We start from the raw sequence: 19,154 nt of genomic DNA, 5'->3' as shown, positions 1-19,154 counted from the left end.
CAGTGTTTATAGGTATTTCTATGAATTGATTTATGGTTGACCATTTCTGATGCTTGATTGTATATTTAGTAATTCAAGATCCTTTAAAAAGCTCAAATGAATTTAGCAAAACCCATTACCCCTTATCAACTTTTTTCTAATTAGAATTTGCTTAGAAATCCTTGAATGGCTAAAAGACTATTATGCTAGAGACCAATGGTAGCTCTGCATGAGGAATATTAAACTCCAAATCTCTTCTGCTAAATTATGCCCAAATTATGTGAATGCTATAAAAATTGATAATTTATTCTATTATTCAGCTACTGTTTCCAACTTAATTAAAAAATATATATATATGTATATATTCACTCTTCTTTTAAGGCACCAATAAATATCTATGCATTTTCTGGATATTCTATACCATACAATTTTAATACATGGGAATCCTGAATATAAAGTCCAATAAATGCTGGATTTGCCATGTTGTACATGTTCTAAGCAATATCTTTTAGATTATAGCTGATATAGGGCCTGATTCAGAGCCGCTTGCTGCTAGTGAGTGCTTGCTCAGAACAAGGGCGTTTTTTTTATGTTTTGTATTTGTTTTTTTCTTTCATCAGGCCGCTCGCTAAGCTGTGGGTGACCTCCCACAGCTTTTGCGAGTGGCCTGGAGCCCATCGCGATTATCGTGACCATCAGGCTTGCGAGGAGACCCTGTGGAAGGGTCTGAGCTCTCACAAGCCCGAGTAAACTTCCTGCTCTAATAGAACAGGAAGTCCACTACTGACATCACTAGTGATGTCAGTAGGGCCACCCACAAACACCAGGCGTTCCTAAGGGAATGCCTGCATTTGTGCAGCCACACCCCCCTCCCCGCATACAAAACGCGGTGAATTATCAATCAACATTGACAGCCGCTCCGTCTTGTAGCTAGACCCATATCGATGGAGCAGCCGTCGCTGGACGGATCTTACGCATGCACACGCCGGAGGCGGCGCATGGGTAGTGGGGGACCGTCGAACCACTTACGAGTGTTGTGCGCTTGGGAGTGTGTCTGAATCATGCCCATAGTCCTTAGGAAAATTTTTGGGTGCTTGCCAAAGACATGTAAATGAAGTGCTTGTTAAAAAATAAAATCCATTCTACTAACCATTGCAAAATGGAATTTGGGTCTTGAGGACCCACCTCATGGAGTTGGGCTTAGACAGCACATGAAAATTGCTTGAGAAGTTACTTGACCTATACTGTTCTTGAGAATGGGGCCCAACAATGTGGTCTTTCAATGCTAGAAATGTCAAAATAATTCTGAATGTTGTAGTTTGATGTCCTAGAAAATGTGTGCAGTTTTCATTCCAAAAAGTGGCATACACCAATATGCCAACCTCCTTGCCTATATTTTATTTCTACATATAAAAATGTAAGTATGTATAAACCTTCCCAAAATACCAAACCATTCTGATTTATTCCATAGCCACCTAACGCCAACAAATGGTAATAGAAGTATATCATTACAGTTGGTACATTTTGTTTTCTCTATCTGCTATTCCATTTGTATGGATCTATGAGGGTTTCCTTTAAGTACACATCTCAATATATTATAGTTTGGGTTGTTATTTATGCATGCCATAACATTTGTATTATTATTTTTCCACTGTGTCTGAAATGGAATATTGGAGAAATAAAAGTTATAGCCTCCCCGTCGGGGAATTGAACCCCGGTCTCCCGCGTGACAGGCGGGGATACTCACCACTATACTAACGAGGATTGGCTGTGTGCTGTGATTTCTGGTCCAGTCCAGAAAAGTGATGTTCAACTAAGAGTTGTTATAATTTCCTTGGGTAATGAAAATGATTGAAATCATTTATACATCAATTTGTTAGTGTACTCTTTCACCATATATCAGATCCATGTCGATTCTTCTGCATCATGAGCTAGGTCAAATGCTTATAGAAATTGCCCCAGCTATCATTTTCTTACTCTACCCATGTCCGATAATCCCTGGACTGAGATGTTCTAGGATTTTACTGTTGATTTGCCAGTGTTTATAGGTATTTCTATGAATTGATATATGGTTGACCATTTCTGATGCTTGATTGTATATTTAGTAATTCAAGATCCTTTAAAAAGCTCAAATGAATTTAGCAAAACCCATTACCCCTTATCAACTTTTTTCTAATTAGAATTTGCTTAGAAATCCTTGAATGGCTAAAAGACTATTATGCTAGAGACCAATGGTAGCTCTGCATGAGGAATATTAAACTCCAAATCTCTTCTGCTAAATTATGCCCAAATTATGTGAATGCTATAAAAATTGATAATTTATTCTATTATTCAGCTACTGTTTCCAACTTAATTAAAAAATATATATATATGTATATATTCAATCTTCTTTTAAGGCACCAATAAATATCTATGCATTTTCTGGATATTCTATACCATACAATTTTAATACATGGGAATCCTGAATATAAAGTCCAATAAATGCTGGATTTGCCATGTTGTACATGTTCTAAGCAATATCTTTTAGATTATAGCTGATATAGGGCCTGATTCAGAGCCGCTTGCTGCTAGTGAGTGCTTGCTCAGAACAAGGGCGGTTTTTTATGTTTTGTATTTGTTTTTTTCTTTCATCAGGCCGCTCGCTAAGCTGTGGGTGACCTCCCACAGCTTTTGCGAGTGGCCTGGAGCCCATCGCGATTATCGTGACCATCAGGCTTGCGAGGAGACCCTGTGGAAGGGTCTGAGCTCTCACAAGCCCGAGTAAACTTCCTGCTCTAATAGAACAGGAAGTCCACTACTGACATCACTAGTGATGTAAGTAGGGCAACCCACAAACACCAGGCGTTCCTAAGGGAATGCCTGCATTTGTGCAGCCACCCCCCCCTCCCCGCATACAAAACGCGGTGAGTTATCAATCAACATTGACAGCCGCTCCGTCTTGTAGCTAGACCCATATCGATGGAGCAGCCGTCGCTGGACGGATCTTGCGCATGCACACGCCGGAGGCGGCGCATGGGTAGTGGGGGACCGTCGAACCACTTACGAGTGTTGTGCGCTTGCGAGTGTGTCTGAATCATGCCCATAGTCCTTAGGAAAATTTTTGGGTGCTTGCCAAAGACATGTAAATGAAGTGCTTGTTAAAAAATAAAATCCATTCTACTAACCATTGCAAAATGGAATTTGGGTCTTGAGGACCCACCTCATGGAGTTGGGCTTAGACAGCACAAGAAAATTGCTTGAGAAGTTACTTGACCTATACTGTTCTTGAGAATGGGGCCCAACAATGTGGTCTTTCAATGCTAGAAATGTCAAAATAATTCTGAATGTTGTAGTTTGATGTCCTAGAAAATGTGTGCAGTTTTCATTCCAAAAAGTGGCATACACCAATATGCCAACCTCCTTGCCTATATTTTATTTCTACATATAAAAATGTAAGTATGTATAAACCTTCCCAAAATACCAAACCATTCTGATTTATTCCATAGCCACCTAACGCCAACAAATGGTAATAGAAGTATATCATTACAGTTGGTACATTTTGTTTTCTCTATCTGCTATTCCATTTGTATGGATCTATGAGGGTTTCCTTTAAGTACACATCTCAATATATTATAGTTTGGGTTGTTATTTATGCATGCCATAACATTTGTATTATTATTTTTCCACTGTGTCTGAAATGGAATATTGGAGAAATAAAAGTTATAGCCTAACCGTCGGGGAATTGAACCCCAGTCTCCCGCGTGACAGGCGGGGATACTCACCACTATACTAACGAGGATCGGCTGTGTGCTGTGATTTCTGGTCCAGTCCAGAAAAGTGATGTTCAACTAAGAGTTGTTATAATTTCCTTGGGTAATGAAAATGATTGAAATCATTTATACATCAATTTGTTAGTGTACTCTTTCACCATATATCAGATCCATGTCGATTCTTCTGCATCATGAGCTAGGTCAAATGCTTATAGAAATTGCCCCAGCTATCATTTTCTTACTCTACCCATGTCCGATAATCCCTGGACTGAGATGTTCTAGGATTTTACTGTTGATTTGCCAGTGTTTATAGGTATTTCTATGAATTGATTTATGGTTGACCATTTCTGATGCTTGATTGTATATTTAGTAATTCAAGATCCTTTAAAAAGCTCAAATGAATTTAGCAAAACCCATTACCCCTTATCAACTTTTTTCTAATTAGAATTTGCTTAGAAATCCTTGAATGGCTAAAAGACTATTATGCTAGAGACCAATGGTAGCTCTGCATGAGGAATATTAAACTCCAAATCTCTTCTGCTAAATTATGCCCAAATTATGTGAATGCTATAAAAATTGATAATTTATTCTATTATTCAGCTACTGTTTCCAACTTAATTAAAAAAAATATATATATGTATATATTCACTCTTCTTTTAAGGCACCAATAAATATCTATGCATTTTCTGGATATTCTATACCATACAATTTTAATACATGGGAATCCTGAATATAAAGTCCAATAAATGCTGGATTTGCCATGTTGTACATGTTCTAAGCAATATCTTTTAGATTATAGCTGATATAGGGCCTGATTCAGAGCCGCTTGCTGCTAGTGAGTGCTTGCTCAGAACAAGGGCGTTTTTTATGTTTTGTATTTGATTTTTTCTTTCATCAGGCCGCTCGCTAAGCTGTGGGTGACCTCCCACAGCTTTTGCGAGTGACCTGGAGCCCATCGCGATTATCGTGACCATCAGGCTTGCGAGGAGACCCTGTGGAAGGGTCTGAGCTCTCACAAGCCCGAGTAAACTTCCTTCTCTAATAGAACAGGAAGTCCACTACTGACATCACTAGTGATGTCAGTAGGGCCACCCACAAACACCAGGCGTTCCTAAGGGAATGCCTGCATTTGTGCAGCCACCCCCCCCTCCCCGCATACAAAACGCGGTGAGTTATCAATCAACATTGACAGCCGCTCCGTCTTGTAGCTAGACCCATATCGATGGAGCAGCCGTCGCTGGACGGATCTTGCGCATGCACACGCCGGAGGCGGCGCATGGGTAGTGGGGGACCGTCGAACCTCTTACGAGTGTTGTGCGCTTGCGAGTGTGTCTGAATCATGCCCATAGTCCTTAGGAAAATTTTTGGGTGCTTGCCAAAGACATGTAAATGAAGTGCTTGTTAAAAAATAAAATCCATTCTACTAACCATTGCAAAATGGAATTTGGGTCTTGAGGACCCACCTCATGGAGTTGGGCTTAGACAGCACAAGAAAATTGCTTGAGAAGTTACTTGACCTATACTGTTCTTGAGAATGGGGCCCAACAATGTGGTCTTTCAATGCTAGAAATGTCAAAATAATTCTGAATGTTGTAGTTTGATGTCCTAGAAAATGTGTGCAGTTTTCATTCCAAAAAGTGGCATACACCAATATGCCAACCTCCTTGCCTATATTTTATTTCTACATATAAAAATGTAAGTATGTATAAACCTTCCCAAAATACCAAACCATTCTGATTTATTCCATAGCCACCTAACGCCAACAAATGGTAATAGAAGTATATCATTACAGTTGGTACATTTTGTTTTCTCTATCTGATATTCCATTTGTATGGATCTATGAGGGTTTCCTTTAAGTACACATCTCAATATATTATAGTTTGGGTTGTTATTTATGCATGCCATAACATTTGTATTATTATTTTTCCACTGTGTCTGAAATGGAATATTGGAGAAATAAAAGTTATAGCCTCCCCGTCGGGGAATTGAACCCCGGTCTCCCGCGTGACAGGCGGGGATACTCACCACTATACTAACGAGGATCGGCTGTGTGCTGTGATTTCTGGTCCAGTCCAGAAAAGTGATGTTCAACTAAGAGTTGTTATAATTTCCTTGGGTAATGAAAATGATTGAAATCATTTATACATCAATTTGTTAGTGTACTCTTTCACCATATATCAGATCCATGTCGATTCTTCTGCATCATGAGCTAGGTCAAATGCTTATAGAAATTGCCCCAGCTATCATTTTCTTACTCTACCCATGTCCGATAATCCCTGGACTGAGATGTTCTAGGATTTTACTGTTGATTTGCCAGTGTTTATAGGTATTTCTATGAATTGATTTATGGTTGACCATTTCTGATGCTTGATTGTATATTTAGTAATTCAAGATCCTTTAAAAAGCTCAAATGAATTTAGCAAAACCCATTACCCCTTATCAACTTTTTTCTAATTAGAATTTGCTTAGAAATCCTTGAATGGCTAAAAGACTATTATGCTAGAGACCAATGGTAGCTCTGCATGAGGAATATTAAACTCCAAATCTCTTCTGCTAAATTATGCCCAAATTATGTGAATGCTATAAAAATTGATAATTTATTCTATTATTCAGCTACTGTTTCCAACTTAATTAAAAAAAATATATATATGTATATATTCACTCTTCTTTTAAGGCACCAACAAATATCTATGCATTTTCTGGATATTCTATACCATACAATTTTAATACATGGGAATCCTGAATATAAAGTCCAATAAATGCTGGATTTGCCATGTTGTACATGTTCTAAGCAATATCTTTTAGATTATAGCTGATATAGGGCCTGATTCAGAGCCGCTTGCTGCTAGTGAGTGCTTGCTCAGAACAAGGGCGGTTTTTTATGTTTTGTATTTGTTTTTTTCTTTCATCAGGCCACTCGCTAAGCTGTGGGTGACCTCCCACAGCTTTTTCGAGTGGCCTGGAGCCCATCGCGATTATCGTGACCATCAGGCTTGTGAGGAGACCCTGTGGAAGGGTCTGAGCTCTCACAAGCCCGAGTAAACTTCCTGCTCTAATAGAACAGGAAGTCCACTACTGACATCACTAGTGATGTCAGTAGGGCCACCCACAAACACCAGGCGTTCCTAAGGGAATGCCTGCATTTGTGCAGCCACCCCCCCCTCCCCGCATACAAAACGCGGTGAGTTATCAATCAACATTGACAGCCGCTCCGTTTTTTAGCTAGACCCATATCGATGGAGCAGCCGTCGCTGGACGGATCTTGCGCATGCACACGCCGGAGGCGGCGCATGGGTAGTGGGGGACCGTCGAACCACTTACGAGTGTTGTGCGCTTGCGAGTGTGTCTGAATCAGGCCCATAGTCCTTAGGAAAATTTTTGGGTGCTTGCCAAAGACATGTAAATGAAGTGCTTGTTAAAAAATAAAATCCATTCTACTAACCATTGCAAAATGGAATTTGGGTCTTGAGGACCCACCTCATGGAGTAGGGCTTAGACAGCACAAGAAAATTGCTTGAGAAGTTACTTGACCTATACTGTTCTTGAGAATGGGGCCCAACAATGTGGTCTTTCAATGCTAGAAATGTCAAAATAATTCTGAATGTTGTAGTTTGATGTCCTAGAAAATGTGTGCAGTTTTCATTCCAAAAAGTGGCATACACCAATATGCCAACCTCCTTGCCTATATTTTATTTCTACATATAAAAATGTAAGTATGTATAAACCTTCCCAAAATACCAAACCATTCTGATTTATTCCATAGCCACCTAACGCCAACAAATGGTAATAGAAGTATATCATTACATTCGGTACATATTGTTTTCTCTATCTGCTATTCCATTTGTATGGATCTATGAGGGTTTCCTTTAAGTACACATCTCAATATATTATAGTTTGGGTTGTTATTTATGCATGCCATAACATTTGTATTATTATTTTTCCACTGTGTCTGAAATGGAATATTGGAGAAATAAAAGTTATAGCCTCCCCGTCGGGGAATTGAACCCCAGTCTCCCGCGTGACAGGCGGGGATACTCACCACTATACTAACGAGGATCGGCTGTGTGCTGTGATTTCTGGTCCAGTCCAGAAAAGTGATGTTCAACTAAGAGTTGTTATAATTTCCTTGGGTAATGAAAATGATTGAAATCATTTATACATCAATTTGTTAGTGTACTCTTTCACCATATATCAGATCCATGTCGATTCTTCTGCATCATGAGCTAGGTCAAATGCTTATAGAAATTGCCCCAGCTATCATTTTCTTACTCTACCCATGTCCGATAATCCCTGGACTGAGATGTTCTAGGATTTTACTGTTGATTTGCCAGTGTTTATAGGTATTTCTATGAATTGATTTATGGTTGACCATTTCTGATGCTTGATTGTATATTTAGTAATTCAAGATCCTTTAAAAAGCTCAAATGAATTTAGCAAAACCCATTACCCCTTATCAACTTTTTTCTAATTAGAATTTGCTTAGAAATCCTTGAATGGCTAAAAGACTATTATGCTAGAGACCAATGGTAGCTCTGCATGAGGAATATTAAACTCCAAATCTCTTCTGCTAAATTATGCCCAAATTATGTGAATGCTATAAAAATTGATAATTTATTCTATTATTCAGCTACTGTTTCCAACTTAATTAAAAAAAATATATATATGTATATATTCACTCTTCTTTTAAGGCACCAATAAATATCTATGCATTTTCTGGATATTCTATACCATACAATTTTAATACATGGGAATCCTGAATATAGACCCATATCGATGGAGCAGCCATCGCTGGACAGATCTTGCGCATGCACACGCCGGAGGCGGCGCATGGGTAGTGGGGGACCGTCGAACCACTTACGAGTGTTGTGCACTTGCGAGTGTGTCTGAATCATGCCCATAGTCCTTAGGAAAATTTTTGGGTGCTTGCCAAAGACATGTAAATGAAGTGCTTGTTAAAAAATTAAATCCATTCTACTAACCATTGCAAAATGGAATTTGGGTCTTGAGGACCCACCTCATGGAGTTGGGCTTAGACAGCACAAGAAAATTGCTTGAGAAGTTACTTGACCTATACTGTTCTTGAGAATGGGGCCCAACAATGTGGTCTTTCAATGCTAGAAATGTCAAAATAATTCTGAATGTTGTAGTTTGATGTCCTAGAAAATGTGTGCAGTTTTCATTCCAAAAAGTGGCATACACCAATATGCCAACCTCCTTGCCTATATTTTATTTCTACATATAAAAATACCAAACCATTCTGATTTATTCCATAGCCACCTAACGCCAACAAATGGTAATAGAAGTATATCATTACAGTTGGTACATTTTGTTTTCTCTATCTGCTATTCCATTTGTATGGATCTATGAGGGTTTCCTTTAAGTACACATCTCAATATATTATAGTTTGGGTTGTTATTTATGCATGCCATAACATTTGTATTATTATTTTTCCACTGTGTCTGAAATGGAATTTTGGAGAAATAAAAGTTATAGCCTCCCCGTCGGGGAATTGAACCCCGGTCTCCCGCGTGACAGGCGGGGATACTCACCACTATACTAACGAGGATCGGCTGTGTGCTGTGATTTCTGGTCCAGTCCAGAAAAGTGATGTTCAACTAAGAGTTGTTATAATTTCCTTGGGTAATGAAAATGATTGAAATCATTTATACATCAATTTGTTAGTGTACTCTTTCACCATATATCAGATCCATGTCGATTCTTCTGCATCATGAGCTAGGTCAAATGCTTATAGAAATTGCCCCAGCTATCATTTTCTTACTCTACCCATGTCCGATAATCCCTGGACTGAGATGTTCTAGGATTTTACTGTTGATTTGCCAGTGTTTATAGGTATTTCTATGAATTGATTTATGGTTGACCATTTCTGATGCTTGATTGTATATTTAGTAATTCAAGATCCTTTAAAAAGCTCAAATGAATTTAGCAAAACCCATTACCCCTTATCAACTTTTTTCTAATTAGAATTTGCTTAGAAATCCTTGAATGGCTAAAAGACTATTATGCTAGAGACCAATGGTAGCTCTGCATGAGGAATATTAAACTCCAAATCTCTTCTGCTAAATTATGCCCAAATTATGTGAATGCTATAAAAATTGATAATTTATTCTATTATTCAGCTACTGTTTCCAACTTAATTAAAAAAAATATATATATGTATATATTCACTCTTCTTTTAAGGCACCAATAAATATCTATGCATTTTCTGGATATTCTATACCATACAATTTTAATACATGGGAATCCTGAATATAAAGTCCAATAAATGCTGGATTTGCCATGTTGTACATGTTCTAAGCAATATCTTTTAGATTATAGCTGATATAGGGCCTAATTCAGAGCCGCTTGCTGCTAGTGAGTGCTTGCTCAGAACAAGGGCGGTTTTTTATGTTTTGTATTTGTTTTTTTCTTTCATCAGGCCGCTCGCTAAGCTGTGGGTGACCTCCCACAGCTTTTGCGAGTGGCCTGGAGCCCATCGCGATTATCGTGACCATCAGGCTTGCGAGGAGACCCTGTGGAAGGGTCTGAGCTCTCACAAGCCCGAGTAAACTTCCTGCTCTAATAGAACAGGAAGTCCACTACTGACATCACTAGTGATGTCAGTAGGGCCACCCACAAACACCAGGCGTTCCTAAGGGAATGCCTGCATTTGTGCAGCCACCCCCCCTCCCCGCATACAAAACGCGGTGAGTTATCAATCAACATTGACAGCCGCTCCGTCTTGTAGCTAGACCCATATCGATGGAGCAGCCGTCGCTGGACGGATCTTGCGCATGCACACGCCGGAGGCGGCGCATGGGTAGTGGGGGACCGTCGAACCACTTACGAGTGTTGTGCGCTTGCGAGTGTGTCTGAATCATGCCCATAGTCCTTAGGAAAATTTTTGGGTGCTTGCCAAAGACATGTAAATGAAGTGCTTGTTAAAAAATCAAATCCGTTCTACTAACCATTGCAAAATGGAATTTGGGTCTTGAGGACCCACCTCAAGGAGTTGGGCTTAGACAGCACAAGAAAATTGCTTGAGAAGTTACTTGACCTATACTGTTCTTGAGAATGGGGCCCAACAATGTGGTCTTTCAATGCTAGAAATGTCAAAATAATTCTGAATGTTGTAGTTTGATGTCCTAGAAAATGTGTGCAGTTTTCATTCCAAAAAGTGGCATACACCAATATGCCAACCTCCTTGCCTATATTTTATTTCTACATATAAAAATACCAAACCATTCTGATTTAATCCATAGCCACCTAACGCCAACAAATGGTAATAGAAGTATATCATTACAGTTGGTACATTTTGTTTTCTCTATCTGCTATTCCATTTGTATGGATCTATGAGGGTTTCCTTTAAGTACACATCTCAATATATTATAGTTTGGGTTGTTATTTATGCATGCCATAACATTTGTATTATTATTTTTCCACTGTGTCTGAAATGGAATATTGGAGAAATAAAAGTTATAGCCTCCCCGTCGGGGAATTGAACCCCGGTCTCCCGCGTGACAGGCGGGGATACTCACCACTATACTAACGAGGATCGGCTGTGTGCTGTGATTTCTGGTCCAGTCCAGAAAAGTGATGTTCAACTAAGAGTTGTTATAATTTCCTTGGGTAATGAAAATGATTGAAATCATTTATACATCAATTTGTTAGTGTACTCTTTCACCATATATCAGATCCATGTCGATTCTTCTGCATCATGAGCTAGGTCAAATGCTTATAGAAATTGCCCCAGCTATCATTTTCTTACTCTACCCATGTCCGATAATCCCTGGACTGAGATGTTCTAGGATTTTACTGTTGATTTGCCAGTGTTTATAGGTATTTCTATGAATTGATTTATGGTTGACCATTTCTGATGCTTGATTGTATATTTAGTAATTCAAGATCCTTTAAAAAGCTCAAATGAATTTAGCAAAACCCATTACCCCTTATCAACTTTTTTCTAATTAGAATTTGCTTAGAAATCCTTGAATGGCTAAAAGACTATTATGCTAGAGACCAATGGTAGCTCTGCATGAGGAATATTAAACTCCAAATCTCTTCTGCTAAATTATGCCCAAATTATGTGAATGCTATAAAAATTGATAATTTATTCTATTATTCAGCTACTGTTTCCAACTTAATTAAAAAAAATATATATATGTATATATTCACTCTTCTTTTAAGGCACCAATAAATATCTATGCATTTTCTGGATATTCTATACCATACAATTTTAATACATGGGAATCCTGAATATAAAGTCCAATAAATGCTGGATTTGCCATGTTGTACATGTTCTAAGCAATATCTTTTAGATTATAGCTGATATAGGGCCTGATTCAGAGCCGCTTGCTGCTAGTGAGTGCTTGCTCAGAACAAGGGCGTTTTTTTATGTTTTGTATTTGTTTTTTTCTTTCATCAGGCCGCTCGCTAAGCTGTGGGTGACCTCCCACAGCTTTTGCGAGTGGCCTGGAGCCCATCGCGATTATCGTGACCATCAGGCTTGCGAGGAGACCCTGTGGAAGGGTCTGAGCTCTCACAAGCCCGAGTAAACTTCCTTCTCTAATAGAACAGGAAGTCCACTACTGACATCACTAGTGATGTCAGTAGGGCCACCCACAAACACCAGGCGTTCCTAAGGGAATGCCTGCATTTGTGCAGCCACCCCCCCCTCCCCGCATACAAAACGCGGTGAGTTATCAATCAACATTGACAGCCGCTCCGTCTTGTAGCTAGACCCATATCGATGGAGCAGCCGTCGCTGGACGGATCTTGCGCATGCACACGCCGGAGGCGGCGCATGGGTAGTGGGGGACCGTCGAACCTCTTACGAGTGTTGTGCGCTTGCGAGTGTGTCTGAATCATGCCCATAGTCCTTAGGAAAATTTTTGGGTGCTTGCCAAAGACATGTAAATGAAGTGCTTGTTAAAAAATTAAATCCATTCTACTAACCATTGCAAAATGGAATTTGGGTCTTGAGGACCCACCTCATGGAGTTGGGCTTAGACAGCACAAGAAAATTGCTTGAGAAGTTACTTGACCTATACTGTTCTTGAGAATGGGGCCCAACAATGTGGTCTTTCAATGCTAGAAATGTCAAAATAATTCTGAATGTTGTAGTTTGATGTCCTAGAAAATGTGTGCAGTTTTCATTCCAAAAAGTGGCATACACCAATATGCCAACCTCCTTGCCTATATTTTATTTCTACATATAAAAATACCAAACCATTCTGATTTATTCCATAGCAACCTAACGCCAACAAATGGTAATAGAAGTATATCATTACAGTTGGTACATTTTGTTTTCTCTATCTGCTATTCCATTTGTATGGATCTAAGAGGGTTTCCTTTAAGTACACATCTCAATATATTATAGTTTGGGTTGTTATTTATGCATGCCATAACATTTGTATTATTATTTTTCCACTGTGTCTGAAATGGAATTTTGGAGAAATAAAAGTTATAGCCTCCCCGTCGGGGAATTGAACCCCGGTCTCCCGCGTGACAGGTGGGGATACTCACCACTATACTAACGAGGATCGGCTGTGTGCTGTGATTTCTGGTCCAGTCCAGAAAAGTGATGTTCAACTAAGAGTTGTTATAATTTCCTTGGGTAATGAAAATGATTGAAATCATTTATACATCAATTTGTTAGTGTACTCTTTCACCATATATCAGATCCATGTCGATTCTTCTGCATCATGAGCTAGGTCAAATGCTTATAGAAATTGCCCCAGCTATCATTTTCTTACTCTACCCATGTCCGATAATCCCTGGACTGAGATGTTCTAGGATTTTACTGTTGATTTGCCAGTGTTTATAGGTATTTCTATGAATTGATTTATGGTTGACCATTTCTGATGCTTGATTGTATATTTAGTAATTCAAGATCCTTTAAAAAGCTCAAATGAATTTAGCAAAACCCATTACCCCTTATCAACTTTTTTCTAATTAGAATTTGCTTAGAAATCCTTGAATGGCTAAAAGACTATTATGCTAGAGACCAATGGTAGCTCTGCATGAGGAATATTAAACTCCAAATCTCTTCTGCTAAATTATGCCCAAATTATGTGAATGCTATAAAAATTGATAATTTATTCTATTATTCAGCTACTGTTTCCAACTTAATTAAAAAAAATATATATATGTATATATTCACTCTTCTTTTAAGGCACCAATAAATATCTATGCATTTTCTGGATATTCTATACCATACAATTTTAATACATGGGAATCCTGAATATAAAGTCCAATAAATGCTGGATTTGCCATGTTGTACATGTTCTAAGCAATATCTTTTAGATTATAGCTGATATAGGGCCTAATTCAGAGCCGCTTGCTGCTAGTGAGTGCTTGCTCAGAACAAGGGCGGTTTTTTATGTTTTGTATTTGTTTTTTTCTTTCATCAGGCCGCTCGCTAAGCTGTGGGTGACCTCCCACAGCTTTTGCGAGTGGCCTGGAGCCCATCGCGATTATCGTGACCATCAGGCTTGCGAGGAGACCCTGTGGAAGGGTCTGAGCTCTCACAAGCCCGAGTAAACTTCCTGCTCTAATAGAACAGGAAGTCCACTACTGACATCACTAGTGATGTCAGTAGGGCCACCCACAAACACCAGGCGTTCCTAAGGGAATGCCTGCATTTGTGCAGCCACCCCCCCTCCCCGCATACAAAACGCGGTGAGTTATCAATCAACATTGACAGCCGCTCCGTCTTGTAGCTAGACCCATATCGATGGAGCAGCCGTCGCTGGACGGATCTTGCGCATGCACACGCCGGAGGCGGCGCATGGGTAGTGGGGGACCGTCGAACCACTTACGAGTGTTGTGCGCTTGCGAGTGTGTCTGAATCATGCCCATAGTCCTTAGGAAAATTTTTGGGTGCTTGCCAAAGACATGTAAATGAAGTGCTTGTTAAAAAATCAAATCCGTTCTACTAACCATTGCAAAATGGAATTTGGGTCTTGAGGACCCACCTCAAGGAGTTGGGCTTAGACAGCACAAGAAAATTGCTTGAGAAGTTACTTGACCTATACTGTTCTTGAGAATGGGGCCCAACAATGTGGTCTTTCAATGCTAGAAATGTCAAAATAATTCTGAATGTTGTAGTTTGATGTCCTAGAAAATGTGTGCAGTTTTCATTCCAAAAAGTGGCATACACCAATATGCCAACCTCCTTGCCTATATTTTATTTCTACATATAAAAATACCAAACCATTCTGATTTATTCCATAGCCACCTAACGCCAACAAATGGTAATAGAAGTATATCATTACAGTTGGTACATTTTGTTTTCTCTATCTGCTATTCCATTTGTATGGATCTATGAGGGTTTCCTTTAAGTACACATCTCAATATATTATAGTTTGGGTTGTTATTTATGCATGCCATAACATTTGTATTATTATTTTTCCACTGTGTCTGAAATGGAATATTGGAGAAATAAAAGTTATAGCCTCCCCGTCGGGGAATTGAACCCCGGTCTCCCGCGTGACAGGCGGGGATACTCACCACTATACTAACGAGGATCGGCTGTGTGCTGTGATTTCTGGTCCAGTCCAGAAAAGTGATGTTCAACTAAGAGTTGTTATAATTTCCTTGGGTAATGAAAATGATTGAAATCATTTATACATCAATTTGTTAGTGTACTCTTTCACCATATATCAGATCCATGTCGATTCTTCTGCATCATGAGCTAGGTCAAATGCTTATAGAAATTGCCCCAGCTATCATTTTCTTACTCTACCCATGTCCGATAATCCCTGGACTGAGATGTTCTAGGATTTTACTGTTGATTTGCCAGTGTTTATAGGTATTTCTATGAATTGATTTATGGTTGACCATTTCTGATGCTTGATTGTATATTTAGTAATTCAAGATCCTTTTAAAAGCTCAAATGAATTTAGCAAAACCCATTACCCCTTATCAACTTTTTTCTAATTAGAATTTGCTTAGAAATCCTTGAATGGCTAAAAGACTATTATGCTAGAGACCAATGGTAGCTCTGCATGAGGAATATTAAACTCCAAATCTCTTCTGCTAAATTATGCCCAAATTATGTGAATGCTATAAAAATTGATAATTTATTCTATTATTCAGCTACTGTTTCCAACTTAATTAAAAAAAATATATATATGTATATATTCACTCTTCTTTTAAGGCACCAATAAATATCTATGCATTTTCTGGATATTCTATACCATACAATTTTAATACATGGGAATCCTGAATATAAAGTCCAATAAATGCTGGATTTGCCATGTTGTACATGTTCTAAGCAATATCTTTTAGATTATAGCTGATATAGGGCCTGATTCAGAGCCGCTTGCTGCTAGTGAGTGCTTGCTCAGAACAAGGGCGTTTTTTTATGTTTTGTATTTGTTTTTTTCTTTCATCAGGCCGCTCGCTAAGCTGTGGGTGACCTCCCACAGCTTTTGCGAGTGGCCTGGAGCCCATCGCGATTATCGTGACCATCAGGCTTGCGAGGAGACCCTGTGGAAGGGTCTGAGCTCTCACAAGCCCGAGTAAACTTCCTTCTCTAATAGAACAGGAAGTCCACTACTGACATCACTAGTGATGTCAGTAGGGCCACCCACAAACACCAGGCGTTCCTAAGGGAATGCCTGCATTTGTGCAGCCACCCCCCCCTCCCCGCATACAAAACGCGGTGAGTTATCAATCAACATTGACAGCCGCTCCGTCTTGTAGCTAGACCCATATCGATGGAGCAGCCGTCGCTGGACGGATCTTGCGCATGCACACGCCGGAGGCGGCGCATGGGTAGTGGGGGACCGTCGAACCTCTTACGAGTGTTGTGCGCTTGCGAGTGTGTCTGAATCATGCCCATAGTCCTTAGGAAAATTTTTGGGTGCTTGCCAAAGACATGTAAATGAAGTGCTTGTTAAAAAATTAAATCCATTCTACTAACCATTGCAAAATGGAATTTGGGTCTTGAGGACCCACCTCATGGAGTTGGGCTTAGACAGCACAAGAAAATTGCTTGAGAAGTTACTTGACCTATACTGTTCTTGAGAATGGGGCCCAACAATGTGGTCTTTCAATGCTAGAAATGTCAAAATAATTCTGAATGTTGTAGTTTGATGTCCTAGAAAATGTGTGCAGTTTTCATTCCAAAAAGTGGCATACACCAATATGCCAACCTCCTTGCCTATATTTTATTTCTACATATAAAAATACCAAACCATTCTGATTTATTCCATAGCAACCTAACGCCAACAAATGGTAATAGAAGTATATCATTACAGTTGGTACATTTTGTTTTCTCTATCTGCTATTCCATTTGTATGGATCTAAGAGGGTTTCCTTTAAGTACACATCTCAATATATTATAGTTTGGGTTGTTATTTATGCATGCCATAACATTTGTATTATTATTTTTCCACTGTGTCTGAAATGGAATTTTGGAGAAATAAAAGTTATAGCCTCCCCGTCGGGGAATTGAACCCCGGTCTCCCGCGTGACAGGTGGGGATACTCACCACTATACTAACGAGGATCGGCTGTGTGCTGTGATTTCTGGTCCAGTCCAGAAAAGTGATGTTCAACTAAGAGTTGTTATAATTTCCTTGGGTAATGAAAATGATTGAAATCATTTATACATCAATTTGTTAGTGTACTCTTTCACCATATATCAGATCCATGTCGATTCTTCTGCATCATGAGCTAGGTCAAATGCTTATAGAAATTGCCCCAGCTATCATTTTCTTACTCTACCCATGTCCGATAATCCCTGGACTGAGATGTTCTAGGATTTTACTGTTGATTTGCCAGTGTTTATAGGTATTTCTATGAATTGATTTATGGTTGACCATTTCTGATGCTTGATTGTATATTTAGTAATTCAAGATCCTTTAAAAAGCTCAAATGAATTTAGCAAAACCCATTACCCCTTATCAACTTTTTTCTAATTAGAATTTGCTTAGAAATCCTTGAATGGCTAAAAGACTATTATGCTAGAGACCAATGGTAGCTCTGCATGAGGAATATTAAACTCCAAATCTCTTCTGCTAAATTATGCCCAAATTATGTGAATGCTATAAAAATTGATAATTTATTCTATTATTCAGCTACTGTTTCCAACTTAATTAAAAAAAATATATATATGTATATATTCACTCTTCTTTTAAGGCACCAATAAATATCTATGCATTTTCTGGATATTCTATACCATACAATTTTAATACATGGGAATCCTGAATATAAAGTCCAATAAATGCTGGATTTGCCATGTTGTACATGTTCTAAGCAATATCTTTTAGATTATAGCTGATATAGGGCCTAATTCAGAGCCGCTTGCTGCTAGTGAGTGCTTGCTCAGAACAAGGGCGGTTTTTTATGTTTTGTATTTGTTTTTTTCTTTCATCAGGCCGCTCGCTAAGCTGTGGGTGACCTCCCACAGCTTTTGCGAGTGGCCTGGAGCCCATCGCGATTATCGTGACCATCAGGCTTGCGAGGAGACCCTGTGGAAGGGTCTGAGCTCTCACAAGCCCGAGTAAACTTCCTGCTCTAATAGAACAGGAAGTCCACTACTGACATCACTAGTGATGTCAGTAGGGCCACCCACAAACACCAGGCGTTCCTAAGGGAATGCCTGCATTTGTGCAGCCACCCCCCCTCCCCGCATACAAAACGCGGTGAGTTATCAATCAACATTGACAGCCGCTCCGTCTTGTAGCTAGACCCATATCGATGGAGCAGCCGTCGCTGGACGGATCTTGCGCATGCACACGCCGGAGGCGGCGCATGGGTAGTGGGGGACCGTCGAACCACTTACGAGTGTTGTGCGCTTGCGAGTGTGTCTGAATCATGCCCATAGTCCTTAGGAAAATTTTTGGGTGCTTGCCAAAGACATGTAAATGAAGTGCTTGTTAAAAAATCAAATCCGTTCTACTAACCATTGCAAAATGGAATTTGGGTCTTGAGGACCCACCTCAAGGAGTTGGGCTTAGACAGCACAAGAAAATTGCTTGAGAAGTTACTTGACCTATACTGTTCTTGAGAATGGGGCCCAACAATGTGGTCTTTCAATGCTAGAAATGTCAAAATAATTCTGAATGTTGTAGATTGATGTCCTAGAAAATGTGTGCAGTTTTCATTCCAAAAAGTGGCATACACCAATATGCCAACCTCCTTGCCTATATTTTATTTCTACATATAAAAATACCAAACCATTCTGATTTATTCCATAGCCACCTAACGCCAACAAATGGTAATAGAAGTATATAATTACAGTTGGTACATTTTGTTTTCTCTATCTGCTATTCCATTTGTATGGATCTATGAGGGTTTCCTTTAAGTACACATCTCAATATATTATAGTTTGGGTTGTTATTTATGCATGCCATAACATTTGTATTATTATTTTTCCACTGTGTCTGAAATGGAATATTGGAGAAATAAAAGTTATAGC

At 39.2% G+C, this 19,154-nt stretch overlaps 8 non-coding genes across 8 annotated transcripts; all 8 read right to left on the bottom strand.

The window, feature by feature from the left end:
- Positions 1-1,671: 1,671 nt before the first annotated feature.
- On the bottom strand, positions 1,672-1,743 carry TRNAD-GUC (transfer RNA aspartic acid (anticodon GUC)). Its single transcript has one exon. It is a non-coding gene; the product is annotated as a tRNA-Asp (tRNA).
- Positions 1,744-5,698: 3,955 nt separating this feature from the next.
- TRNAD-GUC (transfer RNA aspartic acid (anticodon GUC)) lies at positions 5,699-5,770 on the bottom strand. Its single transcript has one exon. It is a non-coding gene; the product is annotated as a tRNA-Asp (tRNA).
- A 1,942-nt stretch (positions 5,771-7,712) lies between these two features.
- On the bottom strand, positions 7,713-7,784 carry TRNAD-GUC (transfer RNA aspartic acid (anticodon GUC)). The gene has a single exon. It is a non-coding gene; the product is annotated as a tRNA-Asp (tRNA).
- A 1,438-nt stretch (positions 7,785-9,222) lies between these two features.
- TRNAD-GUC (transfer RNA aspartic acid (anticodon GUC)) lies at positions 9,223-9,294 on the bottom strand. The gene has a single exon. It is a non-coding gene; the product is annotated as a tRNA-Asp (tRNA).
- Positions 9,295-11,208: 1,914 nt separating this feature from the next.
- On the bottom strand, positions 11,209-11,280 carry TRNAD-GUC (transfer RNA aspartic acid (anticodon GUC)). The gene has a single exon. It is a non-coding gene; the product is annotated as a tRNA-Asp (tRNA).
- Positions 11,281-13,195: 1,915 nt separating this feature from the next.
- TRNAD-GUC (transfer RNA aspartic acid (anticodon GUC)) lies at positions 13,196-13,267 on the bottom strand. Its single transcript has one exon. It is a non-coding gene; the product is annotated as a tRNA-Asp (tRNA).
- A 1,914-nt stretch (positions 13,268-15,181) lies between these two features.
- On the bottom strand, positions 15,182-15,253 carry TRNAD-GUC (transfer RNA aspartic acid (anticodon GUC)). The gene has a single exon. It is a non-coding gene; the product is annotated as a tRNA-Asp (tRNA).
- A 1,915-nt stretch (positions 15,254-17,168) lies between these two features.
- Positions 17,169-17,240, bottom strand: TRNAD-GUC (transfer RNA aspartic acid (anticodon GUC)). Its single transcript has one exon. It is a non-coding gene; the product is annotated as a tRNA-Asp (tRNA).
- Between the last annotated feature and the right edge of the window lie 1,914 nt (positions 17,241-19,154).

Source organism: Taudactylus pleione, unplaced genomic scaffold (assembly GCF_031769625.1).
Source record: "Taudactylus pleione unplaced genomic scaffold, aTauple2 ptg000282l, whole genome shotgun sequence".
Taxonomy (NCBI): Eukaryota; Metazoa; Chordata; class Amphibia; order Anura; family Myobatrachidae; genus Taudactylus; species Taudactylus pleione.
This window is presented reverse-complemented; position numbering and strand designations above follow the sequence as displayed.